Below are 21160 nucleotides of genomic sequence, written 5' to 3'. Positions count from 1 at the left end.
CTTAGATCCAATTTGCATGTAGGAATTAATTTTATTTAGAAAAATCACAAAAAATGATCATTTTTACATATTTAGCTATTACTCTTTAGAAAGTAGTGTTTTTATTTAGTTTTAAGTTAATTAGTTGTTCTAATAGATAGCCAATTTTAATTTTACAAATTAGATTGATTTAGGATTAATTTAGGATTTTATTAGATTTTAAAATCAAAGAAAAATAAAAAAAAGATTTTGATTTAGTCGTCGTACCCCAAAGTTAATTAGTCCAAATTCATGACCCAAATCCCTTCAAACCAGAGCCCAATACCCATTTCCCTCCCCCTTCAATTAAAACATAAGACCTAGACCCCTAGACTGGACAATCCGCCGTTTTACAAGAGAATAGACCACCACCCCCATCTCAACCCCGTCTTCTTAGATAGAGAACACACAAAACCAGATAGGTCATCTTCCTTCTTCTCAAAAAAAGAACAACAGATCCCTAAGGGCTAGAGAGCCATTTTAATCACAGCCCTTTCTTCTAGACAAACGAAAAAACCCTGAGCTTCCAACGCGACATACCAGAACAACTCTCTCTCATCCCTTCTCCAAAACCATCGGCGACATCCCTTCTCATCAGACCCATCTTCGTCGCCTAAGCTCACCGAAAAAAGAAAGAGATAGCAGTCGCACCGATCTTCTTCTCCATTCCTAAAAAACTCCAGCCAAACAAATCCAAAACATCATTATTTCAATCCGAAATCTGACTAGGAACTCGATGCGTTACCTGCTGTATGCGAGTGAGGTTTATCGGAGTTCGCATTTGCGGTTGCCGGCGAGGTTTGTAGTTCGCTGCAGTATCAGGTCCCTGCTTCGATTCGAGTTTCATTTTTCTGCTCTATACTTATTTCGAAACCTTGTGTACTGGAATCGTTGGCTCTCAAGTAAAGGTCTGGTTCTCACGTTTCATCTTAGATTTTCATATTTCATCGTTGTTAATGTTTGAATGAAACATTTGCTTCGTTGTGTGTTTGCACTTTGATTTTTAGTGAAATTCAAGAGTGAAACAGGACACTACCTACCAAATATCATTGTTAAGATCAATACTGTGTTTTAATTTTGTAATATAATAGCTTAGACTTTGATGGAAAGTTCAGATCCTTGTTCGGATAGACATATGGAGTTACATATCACAATGGGTACCCGCGCTCACTGGGAGTGTACAGACTTCGGGAGGGGCACCTTACGACCCAAGCGCAATATCAAGCCATCTCGTGGCATAATCAATAGGCTCTCGGCCTCATATCAAGCCACCTTATGGTGTACAACTCAGGCCCTCGGCCTCATAATCATAATTAGTACAACACTGCTGCGGCGTGCAGCCTGATCCTATAACAATCCTCACAACACATGCCCTCAGCCCTACTCAGTCAGAAATCTCTAAAAGCCACTCGGGCACAATACAATATGATGCTCAGCTTATAATATCATTTAAAGTGTTAAAACAGAGTAAACATGACTAAGTTATGAAAACAGTCTAATATAGCATGACTGAGTAAAGATATAAAATCAAAAAAATGAGGAAATAGCAGTAAAAATCCCCTAAGGGTCCAAATAGTTGGCACGAGGCCTAAATATGGCATTCAACCCAAAACAAGATGATAGCAAACAGTTTTCCATCAAATACGCGGTAAAACAGTCATTCGGGATGGACTAAGTCACAATCCCTAACGGAGTACGACCTCACACTCGTCATCTAGCGTGTGCGTCACTTCAATATAGCATAACCATGTGAAATTCGAGGTTTCATACCCTCAAGATAACATTTACAATCATTACTCACCTTTATCCGGTCCAATCTCTAGCCTGCGATGCCTTTGCCTCTCGAATCGGCCTCCGGATGCTCCAAATCTAACCAAAATTAGTTCAAAACCATCATAATATGCTAAGGGAACAAAGCCCTCAAAAGAAATCAAATTACAACACAATTCCCGAAATTGGCCAAACCTGATCTCCGGGCCCACGTCTCGGAATCCGATAAAAATTACATCAATAGACTCCTTATCACTCCCCGAGTTCATTCATATCAAAGCATCAAAATCCAACCACAAATGATCCCTCAAATCCCCAATTTTAGGTCTCCAATTACTAGCCCTAGTTCTTCAATATCAGGCTTAAATTCCATGATTAACTAGGTAGAAAATACATTAGAATTGAGTATTAAGTCCATAAATCTTACTTCCAAGTGTTCCCCTTGATTCCCTTTTCAATCCCCTTCAAAAAGCTTCAACATCGCCCAAAAATGGAGGAACTTAGGTTCAAAATCGCGGAAATGGCCTTTTTAAACATTCTGCCCAGCTATTAAATTTCCTTAATCGCGATCGCGGGACCTTCATCGCGATCGCGAAGCACAAGCTTCCCAGACCCCAAATTTACTCTACGCGAACGCGGATAGACCCATACGAATGCGATGCACAGGACCTTACACCTACGCGAAAGCGACTAGAGCCACGCGCTCGCGATTCATAACTTTCCCAACTCACGCGATCGCAACTCAAGTTATGCGATCGCGAAGCACAACCTGAACTGCCCCCATCAAAGCTCTACGCGATCGTGAGACTCCCTACGCGATCGCGAAGTACGAAAACCTGCAACAACTGAAGCCCAAAAATCTGCAACTTCTCAACATGCAATTTCATCCGTTTAACCACCCGAAACTCACCCGAGGCCCTCGGGATCTCATCCAAACATGACAACATATCCGATAACATTATTCAAACTTTTTCCAACATTCAGAACGCTCAAAACAATATCAAAACTCCAAATTCGCATCGGATTCAAGCCTAAGAATTCTAAAATCTTCTACATTCCGCTTTCGATCAAAAAGTTTATCAAACCACGTCCGAATGACCTGAAATTTTGCACACACATCCCAAATGACACAATGGACCTACTACAACTTCCGGAATTCCATTCCGACCCCTATATAAAAATCTCATCTATCATCCGGAAAACGCCAAAATTTCAATTTCGCCAATTCAAGCCTAAATCTACTTCGGACCTCCAAACCACATTCCGATCACACTCATAAGTCCCAAATCACCTTCCGAAGTTATTCGAACCATCGGAACTCACATCCGATCCCTTTAACACATAAATCAACATCCAATTGACTTTTCCAACTTAAGCTCATTCAAACGAGACTAAGTGTCTCAAACCTTACCAAATGCTCTCCGAACCCGAGCCAACCAACCCGGTAATACAAAAATACAGGTGAACAAGGCAATAAGAAGCAGAAATGGGGGAAACAGAGCGGTAACTCATGAAACGACCGGACGGGTCGTTACATTAGTGTTATATGTGACTTTAGTATTTTACATATAATAATATGTATTTTTATTATTTTTTAGTGCCCTTTAGTGTTATGTTGTGCCTTTTATTGTTATGTAGTGCACTTTAGCATAGTAAAACAGATAATAAATTTTAGTTTATGTTAGTTGATGTTGTATATGGCCATTTAGAGTGATGTGACTGTAGTGCTCTTTACGATTCTTTAGTCTACAATAAAAACTACGTGCCCTCATTAACTAACTCGGTTAGAGTATTCAATTATGAATTTAATGTATTAATAGATAATTATCAAATATTATATATGAATTATAAAATAATTTATTGACATTACAAAAGAGATGCTGCCAGATTTTTGGGCAAAATGTAAAAGTTAATAAACAAATCGTTACGAATGAAATAAATTGAATATTATTTAGTATTAAGTTTGTAGTATTTTTTTTATATGAATAAGTTTTAAATATATCTTGATTATTTATGAAAATGAAATATTTAATTCAGTTATAACCCAAAAAATCTGAAAAAGTGGTCAGTTCACATAAAACCCTGTAGAATTTTAGTCAAAAATGTAAAAAAAACTAACATATAAAATATTAATACAGAAAATTTATCAAACTAAGTATTTGTTATATGAATAATTACTAAAATATCTTATTAATTATGGAAATTAAGTATTTAATTCTCTTATAACCACAAAATATCTAAAAAGTAGATAATAGTTCAAACAAAACCCTGCCGAATTTTATTAAAAAAATATAAGAAACTAACATGTAAAATAATAGCATAGAAAATTTATCAATCTAAGTATTTTTATATGAATAATTATTTAATATATCATGATTAGTTATGAAAATTAAATATTTAATTCTCTTATAACCCAAAAATATCTGAAAAAGATGATAGTTCAAACAAAACCCTACCGAATTTTAGTAAAAAATGTAAGAAATTAACATATAAAATAATAATATAAAAATTTATCACCCTAATTAATAATATAGAAAATTTATCGATTAAATATTAATATAAAAATATCACGATATATTTAAAGATGTTAAACGATTAAACAAAAAAATACTTTAATTAATATTAATCAATTTACAGATATCGTGATGAAGCTTCCCTCTGTGTATCCTGGACCTACTGTTCGACAGCTACTATTGCTCCAGGGTGGCTATAGGTCTTTACACATATGGGATGGATAATGTCTGTCCCAGGCCTTCTACCCTAGACAAATAGACGATCTTTGGGAGTTCATTAGAGACCACCCACTTCATTCCCGTACAGTTAGACGCCTTCAGCGGACGGGGTTTTACTGGATTATAGACATCGGCTGATTGCAATTTGACTGGCCCCTGATCACGGCTATGATAGAACGGTGCTGACCGGAGACACACACATTTCATCTACCTATCAACGAGGCTACCATCACGCTAGAGGACGCGAAGGTTCTATTCGGTTTGCCCGTTGATGGTATGGATGTCAGCTACCCGCATGCTCTTAGGCACTATACAGGAGACGACTATCTAAATATGTTGCAGAGGTTCACCGGTCTCCAGCCTGCGAAACCGACTGTTTTGAGTGGTGCCAGTCGATTGCAGCTAACGCCCATTAGGAAGCATCTGGTGCTGCTGCACGCGGAGATTACTGATGACCCACCACTAGAGGCTATCGACCGGCAAATGTGGCTGTCGCTGCTGATTATGTTTGGTGGTATTCTGTTCCCGAGCACTTCAGGAAACCTAATTAGCTACATCATCTAGAGTGGCTAGATGAGTTACTTAATTATATCCGAGGTGGAGCTGTTCTAGCTTACCTTTATAGGTGTTGATACCCAATATTCTTCTATATTCTTTATTTGCATAAATATCTTCAAAATAGCATATATATATGAATATATAATCATGCATAAGGTTTTTATAATTTTCCTATAATTTTAAAGATTTTTAATTGATTTATTTCCTCCCCTTTTACTCAAAAAATCACCAATAATTATCTCTCAAATTATTGATGGGGTAATTTAGTCATTTAAACTCTATATTTATGCCAAAATATTGTTAAAATATTTTTAGTAAATTTTTATAATTGCATTGTGCATTTTTAAAGATAAAGTGCATATAATTGCACTATTAGCCTTATTAATGTATAATTACATTTATATGCATAAAATTGATCTTCTATATTTTTAAAATATTAAATATATATTTTAAATCATTTTAGTATACAAAATTATTTTCCAGAAATTATCTATTATTTATTATAAATCATATAGGGGAATATTGGCTATTTAAAATATAGCCAGATTTGCATTTCAATTTTATCCCAATTTAAACCCAGCCCCAACCCATTTTGGTATTAAACTACCCGATCCAAACCCTAAACCCGCATACCCGACCCAGAATCAATTGAATCATGGCAGTTGATCTAAGAGATCAACAGCCCGTATTAACCCCTTCCTTTTTTATTCCAAACGACCCCCCAACCCTAACTTATTTTCCAAATCCGCCGCCTCTGTATTCTCTCATCTCCTCTCCTCTCTCAGTAACTTGACCTAACGCTAGCCCCTTCAACCGCAGCTAGAAAAGATAAACACATAAAATTCGTCCCTCGGGCAATAACATAGAACAGCACCAGCCTCTCGGGCTATATCTCATATCATAATGGGTACCCGTGCTCACTGGGGGTGTACAGACTCCGGGGGGGGGGGGCTCTTACGACCCAAGCGCAATATCAAGCCATCTCGTGGCATAATCAATAGGCTCTCAGCCTCATATCAAGCCAGTTTGTGGCGTACAACTCAGGCCCTCGGCCTCATAATCATAATTAGTACAATAATGTTGCGGCATGCAGCCCGATCCCATAATAATCCTCACAATACAGGCCCTCGGCCCTACTCAGTCAAAAATCTCTAAAAGCCACTCGAGCGTAGTAAAATATGATGCTCAGCCCAAAATATCATTTAAAGTGTTAAAACAGAGTAAACATGGATGAGTTCTGAAAACAATATAATATAGCATGACTGAGTACAGATATAAAATCAAAACAGTGAAGAAATAACAGTAAAAATATCCTAAGGGTCCAAATAGTTGGCACGAAGCCCATATATGGCATTCAGCACAAAACATGATGATAGCAAACAGTTTTCAATTAAATAAGCGGTAAAACAATCATTCAGGATGGACTAAGTCACAATCCCCAACGGTGCACGACTTTACGCTCGTCATCTAGCGTGTGCGTCACCTCAATATAGCACAACGATGTGAAATCTGGGGTTTCATACCCCGGGACAACATTTACAATCATTACTCACCTCTATTAGGTCCAATCTCTAGCCCGCGATGCCTTTGCCTCTCGAATCGGCCTCCGGATGCTCCAAATCTAACCAAAATCAGTGCAAAACCATCATAATATGCTAAGAGAACAAAGCCTACTCGAAAGAAATCAAATTACAACACAATTCCCGAAATTGACCAAACCCGACCCTCGGGCCCACATCTCGGAATCCGATAAAAATTACATCAATAGACTCCTTATCACTCCCCGAGTTCATTCATATCAAAAGCACCAAAATCCAACCCCAAATGATCCCTCAAATCCCCAATTTTAGATATCCAATTACAAGCCGTAGTTCTTCAATATTAGGCTTAAATTCCATGATTACTTAGGTAGAAAACACATTATGATCGAGTATTAAGTCCATAAATCTTACCTCCAAGTGTTCCCCCTTGATTCCCTTTTCAATGTCCTTCAAAAAGCTTCAACATCGCCCAAAAATGGAGGAACTTAGGTTCAAATAGCGGAAATGACCTTTTTAAACATTCTGCCCAGCTATTAAATTTCCTTAATCGCGATCGCGAGACCCTCATCGCGATCACAAAGCACAAGCTTCCCAGACCCCAAATTTACTCTACGCGAACGCGGATAGAACCCACGCGAATGCGATGCACATGACCTTACACCTACGGGAACACGACTAGAGCCACACGTTCGCGATTCATAACTTGCCCAACTCACGCGATCGCAACTCAAGTTACGCGATTGCGAGACTCCCTACGTGATCACAAAGAAGGAAAACCTGCAACAGCTGAAGCCCAAAAATCTACAACTTCTCAACATGCAATTTCATCTGTTTAACCACCGGAAACTCACCTGAGGCCCTCGGGACCTCAACCAAACATGCCAACATATCCCATAACATCATTAAAACTTGCTCCAACCTTCGGAACGCTAAAAACAACATCAAAAAACCAAATTCGCATCGGATTCAAGCCTAAGAATTCCAAAATCTTCTAAATTCCGCTTTCGATAAAAAGTCTATCAAACCAAGTTCGAATGACCTGAAAATTTGCATACACATCCCAAATGACACAACAAACCTACTGCAACTTCCGGAATTCCATTCTGATCCCTATATCAAAATCTCACCTATAAATCGTAAAACGCCAAAATTCCAATTTTGCCAATTCAACCCTAAATCTACTCCGCACCTCCAAAACACATTCCGATCACGCTCCTAAGTCTCAAATCACCTCCCAAAGTTATCCGAACCATCAAAACTCACATCCGATCCCTTTAACATATAAGTCAACATCCAGTTGACTTTTTCAACTTAAGCTCATTCAAAAGAGACTAAGTGTCTCAAACCTTACCAAAACCTCTCCGAATGCGAGCCAACCAACCTGGTAACACAAAAATACAGCTGGACAAGGTAATAAGAAGCAGAAATGGGGTAAACAGAGCAGTAACTCATGAAACGACCGGCCGGGTCGTTATATCCTCCCCCTCTTAAATAAACGTTCATCCTCGAACGAGTCAAGAAACATACCTGAAGCCTCAAACAGGTGAGGATATCTGCTCCGCATCTCTCGCTCGATCTCCCAGGTAGCCTCCTCCACGGGCCGACCTCTCCACTGCACTTTCACATAAGCTATATCCTTTGACCTCAACTTTTGAACCTGACACTCCAAAATAGCTACTGGCCCACATCATAAGTCAAATCACCATCTAACTGAACCGTGCTGAAATCCAAAACATGAGACGGGTCCCCAATATACTTCCTGAGCATAGAAACCTAAAATATCGGATGCACACTCGACAAGCTGGGTGGCAAAGCAAGCTCATAAGCCACCTCCTCAATCCTCTGAAGCACCTCAAAAGACCCAATGAACCGATGACTCAATTTACCTTTCTTCCCAAATCTCATAACACCCTTCATGGGTGAAACCTTCAACAGAACCTTTTCACCAACAATGTAGGACACAACCCGAACCTTCCTGTCAGCATAACCCTTTTGTCTCGACTGCGCTGTATGAAGCCTCTCCTGAATCACCTTCACCTTTTCTAAAGCATCCTACACCAAGTCTGTTCCCAATAGCCTAGCCTCACCCGGCTCAAACCAACCGACTGGAGATCTACACCGCCTCCCATACAAAGCCTCATATGGAGCCATCTGAATACTTGACTAGTAGCTGTTGTTATAAGCAAACTCTGCAAGCGGCAGAAACACGTCCCATGAACCTCCGAAATCAATAACACAAGCATGCAACATGTCCTCCAATATCTGAATAGTGCGCTCGAACTGCCCGTCCATCTAAGGGTGAAAAGTTGTGCTCAACTCCACCTGAGTACCTAACTCTCGCTACACAGACCTCCAAAACTGCAAAGTAAACTGAGTGCCCCTATCTGAAATGATGGAAACTAGGACACCATGCAAACGAACAATCTTCCGGATATACATCTCTACCAAACGCTCTGAAGAATAGGTAGTACACACAGGAATGAAGTGCGCAGACATGGTCAGCCGATCGACAATCACCCAAATAGAATCGAATTTCTTCAAAGTCCGTAGGAGCCCAACTACAAGGTCCATGGTGATCCGCTCCCACTTCCACTCTAGAATATCCATTTGTTGAAGCAAGCCACCCGGTCTCTAATGCTCATATTTCACCTGCTGACAATTGAGACACCGAGCTACAAATCTCATAATGTCCTTCTTCATTCTCCTCCACCAATAATGCTATCTCAGATCGTGATACATCTTAGCGGCACCCAGATGAATGGAATACCACGAGCTGTGGACCTCCTCCAAAATCAACTCCCAAATACCATCTACATTGGGCACACATATCCGGCCCTACATCCTCAACACCCCATCATCACCAATAGTCACATCTCTGGCATCATCATGTTGAACTCTGTCCCTAAGGACAAGAAAATGAGGATAGTTATACTGGCGATCTCTGATGCGATCATATAAGGAAGACCGAGAAATCACACAAGCCAAAACTTGACTAGGCTCTGAAATATCCAACCCCACGAAACAATTGGCCAAGGCCTGAACATCAACTGCAAGAGGTCTCTCCCTAACTTGAATTTATGCCAAACTCCCCATACTTACCGCCTTCCAACTCAAAGAATTGGCCACTACATTGGCCTTCCTCGGATGGTACAAAATAGTAATATCATAATCCTTTAGAAATTCCAACCATCTCTGCTGCCTCAAATTGAGATCCTTCTGCTTGAACAAGTGCTGGAGGCTACGATGATCAGTAAACACCTCACAAGACACACTATACAAGTAATGCCTCCAAATCTTCAACGTGTGAACAATGGCAGCTAACTCCAAATCATGAACAGAGTAGTTCTTCTCATGGTGCTTCAACTGACAAGAAGCATAAGCAATAACTCTACCCTCCTGCATTAATACACACCAAATACCAACTCTCGAAGCATCACAATACACGGTATATGAACTTGGAGCTGATGGAAAAACTAACACTGGAGCTGTAGTCAAGGTTGTCTTGAGCTTCTAAAAGTCTCCTCACACTCGTCCGACCACATGAAAGGAGCATCCTTCTGAGTCAACTTGGTCAAGGGCGATGCGATAGATGAGAATCCCTGAACAAACCGGCGATAATAACCCGCCAAACCAAGAAAGCTGCGAATCTCTATGGCTGAGGATGGTCTGGGCCAACTCTGAACCGCCTCTATCTTCTTTGGATCAACCTGAATACCTTTGTTGGACACCACGTGCCCAAGAAAGCTACAGAACTGAGCCAAAACTCAAACTTGGAGAATTTTGCATAAAGCTTCTCCTCCCTCAATATCTGCAACACAACTCTCAAATGCTCCGCGTGCTCCTCCTGACTACGCGAATACACCAGAATATTCAATGAAGACTATGACAAACGAGTCGAGATAAGGCCGGAACACGCTATTTATCAAATGCATGAATGCTGCTGGGGCATTGGTCAGCCCAAAAGACATCATTAAGAACTCATAATAACCATATCGGGTCCTGAAAGTTGTCTTAAGAGTATCTGAGTCCCTGATCTTCAACTAGTGATTAATTGAACGGAAATCAATCTTGGAGAACATTCTCGCTCCCTGAAGCTGGTCAAACAAATCATTAATATGAGGCAAATGATACTTGTTCTTAATTGTTACTTTGTTCAACTGCCTGTAATCAATGTACATCCTCATAGTGCCATTATTATTCTTCACAAATAGAACCGGCGCACCCCAAGGCAACACACTAGGCCAAATGAACCCCTTACCAAGGAGTTCCTGAAGCTGCTCCTTTAACTACCTCAACTCCGTTGGTGCTATATGATACAACGGAATAGAAATGGGCTGAGTGCCCGACACCAGATCAATACCAAAATCAATGTCCCTGTCCGGTGGCATTCCCGACAGGTCTGCAGGAAACACATCGGGAAAATCCATCACAACTGGAACATAATCAATACTAGGAGTCTCTGCACCCACATCCCTCACAAAGGCTAAATACAAAAGATAAACCTTCCCAACCATACACTGGGCCTTCAAGAATGAAATTACCCTACTGGGAACATAAACAATCGAACCTCTCCACTCAATCCATGGCACACCCGGCATAGCCAATGTTAATGTCTTAGTATGACAGTCCAAAATAGCATGACACAGAGATAGACAATCTATGCCTAATATAACATCGAAATCCACTATACATAACAACAAAATATCCACTCGGGTCTCCAGAACCCCAATAGTCACCACACACGACTGGTACACACAGTCTACAATAACAATATCGCCCACCGGAGTAGATACATGAACAAGTGAAACAAGAGACTCACGGGGCATATCCAAATAACGAGAAAAGTATTATAACACATAAGAATAAGTGGAATCGGGATCAAATAATACAGAAACGTCTCTGTGGTAGACTGAGACAATACATGTGATCACAACATCCAAAGCAATAGCATCAGGCCTAGCTGGAAGTACATAGAAACAGGCCTGACCGCCACCTGATTGACCTCCCCCTCTGGGGCGACCCCTGGCTAACTAACCTCTACCCCTAGCTTAGTGGGTGGGTGGTGGTGAAGTAACCGGCACTGAAGTCGATGGCTGACCCCTTTGTTGAGATAAATCTGCAAGATGACGAGGACACTGCCTCCATATATGACCATATCTCCACACTCATATCAACTCCCTGGCGCTGGAGATGGGGATTGGAGGGAACCCCTAGCACCGGAATGACTAGCAGATGCACCTGGCATAGAAGAGCCCTGAATTGATGGAGCACGGGACGAACTCTTAGCTGGAAGGGCACTAAGTGATGATTGGCCCTGATGAGAACTGTGAGAACCATGACTCTATGATGCCTCACGATAACCTGGGCGAGCTGGCTGAGCATGCTTGAATGGACGACCTCTACCATGCTGAAACTGACCTCTCGAAGGAGCACCACCATAACTACCAAATCCCCGAGGCCTCTTGGCCTCCCTCTCATCTCGCTCCTGGCCACGAACTAACTCAATCTCACGAGCAATGTCTACAAGCTCCTCAAAAGAAGCACCAGACACCCTCTCCCTGGTCATGAGAATACGAAGCTGATATGTGAGGCCATTAACAAACCTCCCAATCGTCTCTTTATCTATCGGAACCAACCAAATAGCATGATGAGCTAACTCTTAGAACCTCATCTCATACTGCGACACGATCATCTCTCCCTGACGCAACCACTCGAACTGCCTGTGCAGCTCCTCTCTGCGAGACTGCGACACATACTTCTCCAAAAAGAGAACAGAGAACTGCTGCCAGGCAAAGGGTGCTGCACCAACAAGTTTATGTGAGCACCTAATTTTTGCCATACAGGAAAATAACTCCTAAAAATAAATCAAAAATGATTTTTAAGGGATTTTAGAAGTTTTTCTTATTTAATTGCATTTCATGCATTTTTAATATTTTAAAATCATAGAAAAATGTCACGTTTAAATTTCATGTCATCTTAGGCCCAATTTGCATGTAGGAATTAATTTTATTAAGAAAAATAATAAAGCATGGTCATTTTTACATATTTAGCTTTTAGTCTTTAGAAAGTAGTGTTTTTATTTAATTTTAAGTTAATTAGTTGTTCTAATAGATAAACAGTTTTAATTTTTACAAATTATATTGATTTAGGATTAATTTAGGATTTTATTAGATTTTAAAATCAAAGAAAAATAAAAGTAAAAAAAGATTTTGATTTAGTCTTCCTACCCCAAAGTTAATTAGCCCAAATTCAAGACCCAAATCCTTCAAGCCCAAAGCCCAATACCCATTTCCCTTCCCTTCAATTAAAACCTAAAACCTAGATCCCTAGATTGGAGAATCCGCTGTATTACAAGAGAATAGACCACCCCCCATCTGAACCCCTTCTTCTTAGATAGAGAACACACAAAATGAGATAGGTCATCATCCTTCTTCTAAAAAAAAAGAACAACAAATCCCTAAGGGCTAGAGAGTCTTTTTCATCACAACCCTTTCTTCTCCACAAAAGAAAAATCCCTTAGCTTCCAACGTGAAAAGACCGGAAAAAATCTTTCTCATCCCTTCCCCAAAACCACCGGCGACATCCCTTCTCACCAGACCCATCTCCGACGCCCAAGCTCACCGAAAAAAGAAAGAGATAGCAGCCGCACCGATCTTCTTCTCCATTCCTAAAAAACTCCAGCCAAACAAATCCAAAACATCATTATTTCAATCCGAAATCTGACTAGGAACTCGATGCGTTACCTGCTGTATGCAAGTGAGGTTTATCGGATTTTGCATTTGCGGTTTCCGGCGAGATTTGCAGTTCGTCGCAGTATCAGGTCCCTGCTTCGATTCGAGTTTCATTTTTCTGCTCTATACTTATTTCGAATCCTTGTGTACTGGAATAGTTGGCTCTCAAGTAAAGGTCTGTTTCTCACCTCGTTTCATCTTAGATTTTCATATTTCATCATTGTTAATGTTTGAATAAAACATTCGCTTGGTTGTGTGTTTGCACTTTGATTTTTAGTGAAATTCAAGGGTGAAACAGGACACTACCTACCAAATATCATTGTTAAGATCAATAATGTGTTTTAATAGTGTAATATAATAGCTTAGACTTTGATGGAAAGTTCAGATCCTTGTTCGGATAGTTCATCTCCATCCTTTGAGAAGTCTATTGCTGGTAAAATTCCGTCACAGAAGTCATTGGTATTTTACTGTTTTGATTGGTTGTACAACATCTTTAGTCCTAAGTAATTTAGGACATAAATGATTTTTCTAATCATTTGTTGCATTTAATAGTTAAAAGTATCTACTTTAAGATATTATAATTGTAGTGGATCATGATATTGGTTGTTATAATAGTGATAAGGTATAGCACTGCAATCAGTGCAAGATAGACATATGGAGTTACATTGCTAAGGATAAAGTTCATTTCCTTTGCTAATCTTATATAACCAATGTTGTACTGATTTGTTGTAGACGGTTGAGAGAATTAGTTTTCGTCTACTTTATTATTAATAATATGAGGATAATTAAATTATCACGGCTATGGATACGGTTCTCGTGGTGTAGTTGTGATACTTAATTTCAAATTATGAATATCCGTAGTTCGCTTAGTTGAATGCTTTTCCTTTAATAAAATTGAGGTGTGACATCCAATCACCTAGTCTATGGCCCTCACATAGATATCTAATCAGTGTAGAAAATGTCTTAGAATCTCGTAGTTGGCTTTAGGTGCGTTAATCAAATAAATGATAATAGCTACAGGTACGGTTCCCGTAACGTAGTTGTGATGCTTAATTCTAAAATCAGGGGGTACATTTATGTGATTCGGCCACAATCTAATCTTGTTAATAAAATAAACATGTTGTAGATTGTGGGTACGGTTCCCGTGATATGATTCGCAATGTGCAATTAAATAATTAGTTTTTTGACAATCGGATAATTAAAAGCGATTTAAAAAAGAATAAAAAATGCACATAGGTTTCAAAGATGCATTAATCAGATAATTAGACCAATATAATAGTTGAGAGGCCGTGCTAGAACCATGCAACCCGGGAATGCCTAACACCTTCTCCCGGGTTAACCAAATTTCTTACTTAGAATTTTTGGTTCGCAGACTTTTAAATAAAGTCAAATTTCCTTGATTTGGGATTTAAAATAAACCGGTGACTTGGGACACCATAAATATTTCAAGTAGCGACTCTGAAAAAACTTAAATAAAATAATTCCATTTCGAATAATGTCACTTTAATTGGAAAAACTCCCTTTTATCCCCTCGGGGTGTAAAAAGGAGGTGTGACAGCTCTGGCGACTCTGCTGGGGAAGATAATCCCAGAACTTTTGGTTTAGGGTTCAAGAATTCGAGCTTAGAGTAACTGCTATACTTGGCTTTATTCATTATCTGATTTTTACTTGTTTGGGCTTAATGTGCTAAATGCCGCTTTTACCGCTTTAATATTCTGTGAATTGTATATAAACTGTTACGAAACCCTTCTCTTCTCATCTCCGGGGATGTGCACACTGGCGTGACTCTTTTTCTGTTAGTTTCATACCCTAAACTAGAACGAGGTTCGGACAAGTTGCAAAGCCAGATGATCTTTTAGTTACCGGTATGCTGCCCTCCCTCGGCTCGAGTTGTCCCCTCGGGTAAGACAGGTCTAGAACAATACACCCAGGTTTTAAACCAAGAATAACTCAGCCTCATTCCAGATCCCTAGTAGGAACACTTGTTTGCATCACGTGCATTTGACTTTGGGGACTCAACACAGGGGCTGGGTCCGTCTAGGACAGGTGTACCCAAATTAAAAAGACCATCCTGATGCATCTTACGTGCTACTTGTACAATTATTTGCCTCGGTTTGCATGTTGATCGGTTTCTAGAATAGGGAGAAAAAATTGAAAATTGAGGTATGAGTGAGATAATTGCCCGTTCTTGAAAATTTTGGTATCCAAAATATATGGAAACTCTACCGAAATTTTGAATTAAAAAAGAGAAAATGGAAAAAACAAAGAAAAAGGAAAATTGTTTCAAAATTCCATGTTTTTTCTGTTATGTCAAAACTGACCGAACTACGCAGGTCTGATTCTCACCGGATGTGAGATACGTAGGCAAACTTCATTGGTTCCGACCCCAATTTTAAAAAATCCAAAAAATAAAAAATTCCTTTAATTCATTCCTTAGAAGCATTTCCTTAGAAAATCCAAAAAAAATAAAAAAGTTTTAAACTCAAAAAAATGTTTTCTTCTTCATGAAGTCTTTCATACGAAAAAAGAAATAAAAAGAAAATCAATAAAAAATCAAAATCCAAAATACGGGTTTTCTTTATTTTGAAGTATTTTTTTCAAAAAATAAAAAAAAAATCAGAAAAAAGAAGAATCCAAAAAAATAATATTCTTTTCCTTCTTTAAAAGTCTTTATTTCGTAAATATCATAAAAATTGAAAAATTGAAGTCCAGAAATATTTTCGTTTTTCTTTAGAAATACCTTTGTAAATTTAAAAACAAAAAACTCAGAAATCCAAAATATTTTCTTAAAAGTCCCTCTTTTGAAAATTAAGAGGCAACATCCAAAATCCAAAAATATTTTCTTTCTTCTTTAGAAAAAGAGAAAACAAATGAAAATTCAAACAAAAATATCCTCCTTTTACTTTTGAATTTCCCAAAGTTCAAATCAAAAGAAAAGGAATTTTTAGAAGTCTTTTTTTTAAAAAAGAAAAAAAAATCAAAATCAAAATTCAAAAAAATATTTCCTTTCTTCTTTTAAAGCATTTCTTTCGATTATTCCAACCAAAAAAAAACAAAAAAATATATTCAAAAAGAATATGTTTTCTTTTTTTTTTAAAGCTTTCATGGTCTGAGTTTTATAAAAAGTAACATAAAAAAAGAGTTAGTTTATTTACTCTATTCTCGATCTTTCCGAACTACGCAAGATCTGATTCATGCGACATCATGATACGTAGGCAATCCCCATCGGATTCGATCATAGCCATAAATAAATTAAGTGAAAAATAAACTAAAAAAAAGTTGAGTAGAAAAGAAAGAAAAGAATGAAAAAAAAAGGAAAAAGAGTGACATAAAATAAAAGAGTTACAAAAACAAAAAAAAAAGAAAGAGAAAAAGAGAGTGCCAAAATAGAAGAGCGACATAAATAAAACAAAAATCAAGAGTGATTAGAGAGAAGCAAAAATGAAGAAAAGAGGTGCAGATTATAAAAAAAGAGGGTTAATTAAGGCCGGGATAAAACATGCAACTCGTTCAAACACATAGTAGAAATGGTTAACTGTCTAAGTGCATTGCATCCCAATATGCGATTTCCTATCTGTTAAGCGTCTCAAAACTAATAAGTTGTTGGGTGTGCAAGTCAGCCAGGTTCTGTTCAGTTGGTTGGTTTTGTCGGTAATTTGGTTTCCCATCCTTACTTCACAACAAAGGAAAGGTTCATATGGCCTCTGAAAGCCATCTACAAATCATTGATCCTGAGGATAGCCCAACACCGACTATTCCACAACCAGAATCAGCAGTTGCTGAAGAGAATAAGATGTTGCGACTCCGCATATCAGAAATGTGGGTCGCCTGGTCTAACGGTAGGGGACGGCCAAGTGCAATCCATGCGTTCCCTGAGTTGATCCCCAGGTCAGGTGAGGTTACCAACGCCCCTGTGCCCAACCCGCTCATCCCATGCGGGCACCCTCCAATACTGTCCAATGTTCCTGGCATGCCTTTTTGTGGTTTTCCCCCAGGCGCCAGTTTCCAGGGCACCTCCAATATTGTTCTCTGCAGCACCAGTCTGCACCAGAGCACATCCAACTTTACCACGGCCGTATGTTGAGCCTCCAATGTTCACCTTTTAAGGTCCACAACTTCAGTCAGAAATAGCATATGTGACCCCATACTCTTTCACTCAACTTTCGCAATATGATCTCTCGGTGGAGCAAGAAAAGGTCGTTAAAAATCCTGAGCAAGAGGAAATGGCTTAGAAGATGAAGAGCCTGGAACAAATGCTGAAAAACATGCAAGGTCTGAGTGGTCAAAAGAGTGTCTCATACTCTAACCTCTGTATGTTTCCTCATGTCCACTTTCCAGCTGGCTTCAAGATGCCAAAATTTGAAAAGTACGACGGGCACGGAGACCCGGTCACTCATCTAAAACGATATTGTAACCAGTTGAGGGGTGCTGGTGAAAAAGAGGAGCTGCTAATGGCCTATTTTGGGGAAAGCTTCTCCGGAATTGCTTCTAAGTGGTATACGGATCAAGAAATTACGCATTGGCATGTGTGGGACGATATGGCTCGAGATTTTGTCCGCCAGTTCCAATATAATGTAAATATCGCTCCCGACAGAAACTCTTTGTCCAATTTAAAAAGGAAAACCGCGGAAGCTTCCGCGAATATGTTGTCAAATGGCGTGAGCAAGCTGCTAGGGTAAAGCCTCCAATGAACGAAATTGAAATGGTCACTGTCTTTCTGCAGGCCCAAGAGGTGGACTACTTCCAGAACATGATGTCCTCTATGGGAAAGCCGTTTGATGAGGTTATCAAAATTGGGGAGATGGTAGAAAGTGGACTAAAAACGGGTCGAATCTTGAGTTACGCTACTTTTAAAGCCACATTACCAGATGTTCAAAATGGTTCAGAGGGTTTGATAAATCGAAATGGGAGAGAAAAATGAGCCATGATAGCTTCCAGCTCGAGGGGGGCCCGCAGGTCATTCAGCCAATCATATATGCTTCCTGAGGTCTCTCAATATTATTATCCCCTTCAAGATACTGCTTATGCCGTGGCACCACCTCCTTATGCGGTGATGAACACGCAACCTTACACGCGGCCATAACCTTATACACAAAACCGAGCTCCACCTCACAGAAATTCCTATCCTTGCCAAGCTCCATATAATCCCCAACCAAATGTTCCCCAGTAAAATTCTCGCCCAAGAGAGCCTTTTAGAAATGATCAGTTCACCCCTATTGGTGAATCGTATTCAAGGTTGTTCCAAAAGCTAATCAGGCTAGATTTTTTGCAGCCAGTGACCCCAAACCGGCCGAACCCCGAGTCCCCCTCGCACCGAGCTGATGCTAGATGTGAATACCTCTCTGGAGTAGTAGGACACAGTACAGAGGACTGTTGGACCCTCAAAAGGGCAGTTGAAGATTTGATTGAAGCTGAAAGAATTATTTTTCAGGATGAAGAAACTCTTGATGTGATGAACAATCTGTTTCCTGCCCACAATGGTGGGCCAATGGTTGGAATGATTTGTGAAGATGAGGAATTTGATCAGGCACTAAAGGCCATTGCAGCCATTGCCGAGACAGAAGAAAAGCCGAAAAATGGTCGCCAAGCTTGAAGGTTCCCCATCAGACGGGAGACTTGGTAGCCAGTCTTGCTATCTTTTCTGCATCCGGACTATCTTAGGGTGTAATCTGGACGTTTTACTTTATTGTCTTACTTTCCGATGTAAACCATTCTATCTTCAAAAATTGACAAAAAATAAAAAATTAAATGAAATTAATATTTCATTGTCCAGGAATGTCTCTTTTCTTAATCTTGTCATTTTTCTTATTCTCTTTTTAGTTTTGTTAAATGCATATTTCAATAACATGACATGCTTGCGGACTTCATGCCCAGATCCTAAAACTTTGTCAGACTTCGAAATAATGAATCAAGAATCATAATGCAATGAAGATAAGTTTAATGAAATAAAAATGAAGATTTGGAACAGTTGAAGGAAAATTGGTTCCTGATTTGAAAGGTCCATGCGTGATAACGAGAGTATCGCCAAAAAAGAGCGTTATACTTGGGGCACATCGAAGAAATGTCCCTGAAACAACTGTCAATGCAAATGTAGACAAAGGTACTGTGTTGGATCTTCTAGACATCATTAATGTTCTCCGGTTGGGATGAAGAAGACTTTCTTTCTTAGTATCCAAATATTCAACCCTTTGCAAATCCTTTGAGCCAGTAACTCTTCTTTGATTATCCTCTTTGAAACCTGAAAGTGTTATTGAAAAAAATTGAAAAAAATGAATGAAAAATGAAAAAAAAAATGAATGATGAAAAACAAAGAAGAAAAAGAAAAATACAAAAAAGAGGGAAGAGAAGGGTAAAAATAAAATGGATTGAAAAAAAGGGAAACGAAAAAGGAAAGAAAAAAGAAAAAGAAAGAGAAACAAAAAAAAATAGAAAAACAAAAGAAATCAAAAAACAAAGTTCCCTAAACTTAGTTCGACTTAATTTTGAAAGGACACGTAGGTAGCCTCTCTGGGGTTCAGTCACACCAAAATAAAAATCCAAATTCCCCCAAAAGTGAAACTGAGGTAGATGTTATAATGGTTCGACGATGGTTTTGTCCGAAAGGTTCCAAAGTTGTAACTCAATCCGAATCCTTTTTACCCCAAAACCTTGTTCAAGTCCTTCTGATCAATCGGCAAAGAGGTTCAAAATGGGAAGATAGAGTTACTTGGATCTGATACAATAAAATGAGAGAAACAAAATGAGAGAGTCTTATTGGTTAAAACCCATATGGGCACCGTAAGACAATAGTAAGCAGAGAAATAAATGAGAGAGTCTTATTGGTGAAAAAATCTACACGGCACCGTGAGGCGACAGTAAGCAGAGAAATTGAAATGAGAGAGTCTTGTTAGTGAAAACTTGCAAAAAACACTATAAGACGACGGTGAGAGGAGAAATGAGAGAGGTCAGTTGGTGAAAACTCACAAAAGGCGCCACTAATCGAAAAAAAGGATCCTCGCAACCATCGGCATCAATAGAGTCGTGGAGTGGTTCCTCGGTTTCAAGGCAAAGTTGTGATGAATTTCTGAGAGTCGGACGGTTTACATAGATCGAGCATCCAGTCCAAAAGACATGTCATGATCATTGGAGTCCGCATATACTCCAGATAAGTCCTTCTTTCCTTTCCTCGAAAAGGACACATCTTGTTTAAACTCATTCTCCATTCCATTGTTTGTTTTTCTTTGAATCCCTTTCGTTCTAACTCTGTTTCTGAAACTAAAACAAAGAAAGGATGGCAAGACTGATTTACAGGGCTTTCGTTTGACATGAGCTAATGTGCAAAAAGGCACCCAGCCTCGTCAGGAGCATCAGGTCGACCTCGACTTGCCATGGCGGCCGATGCTTTGAAATCATAACTCTTGGAAAGAGAAAATAAAATTGAAGTGCTTATAAAGGCAAATGAAGTTGAAATGGTTGAGTGCCACGTGGCTAACTGTCTTGGCAAAGGTTAGAAAATCCAAGGTACCCAAATGATCTGAAATTAAAGTTGGAAGAAGGAAGCCAGAAATGAAAGGTCTACGAAGGCAAAATAAAGTTGGAAAAGGTTAGGTCCCATGCGACTAGCCGTTGCAGCAAAGTTTGAGGAGCCAAAAAGTTCCCCAATGCTCCAAAGGAAAAAAAAGAGAGAAGAAAAAAAAAAGAAAAGAAAGAAGAAGAAGAAGAAAAAGAAGAAGAAGAAAAACAACAAGTTAGAAGAGAAAGACCTGCAGAGGCAAAATAAAGTCGAAAAGGTTGAGTTCTACCGACCAACCGTCATGGTAAAGTCTGGAAA

This window comes from Nicotiana sylvestris, chromosome 9 (assembly GCF_000393655.2).
Source record: "Nicotiana sylvestris chromosome 9, ASM39365v2, whole genome shotgun sequence".
In the NCBI taxonomy this organism is placed as follows: Eukaryota; Viridiplantae; Streptophyta; class Magnoliopsida; order Solanales; family Solanaceae; genus Nicotiana; species Nicotiana sylvestris.
Note: the sequence above shows the minus strand (reverse complement) of the source record.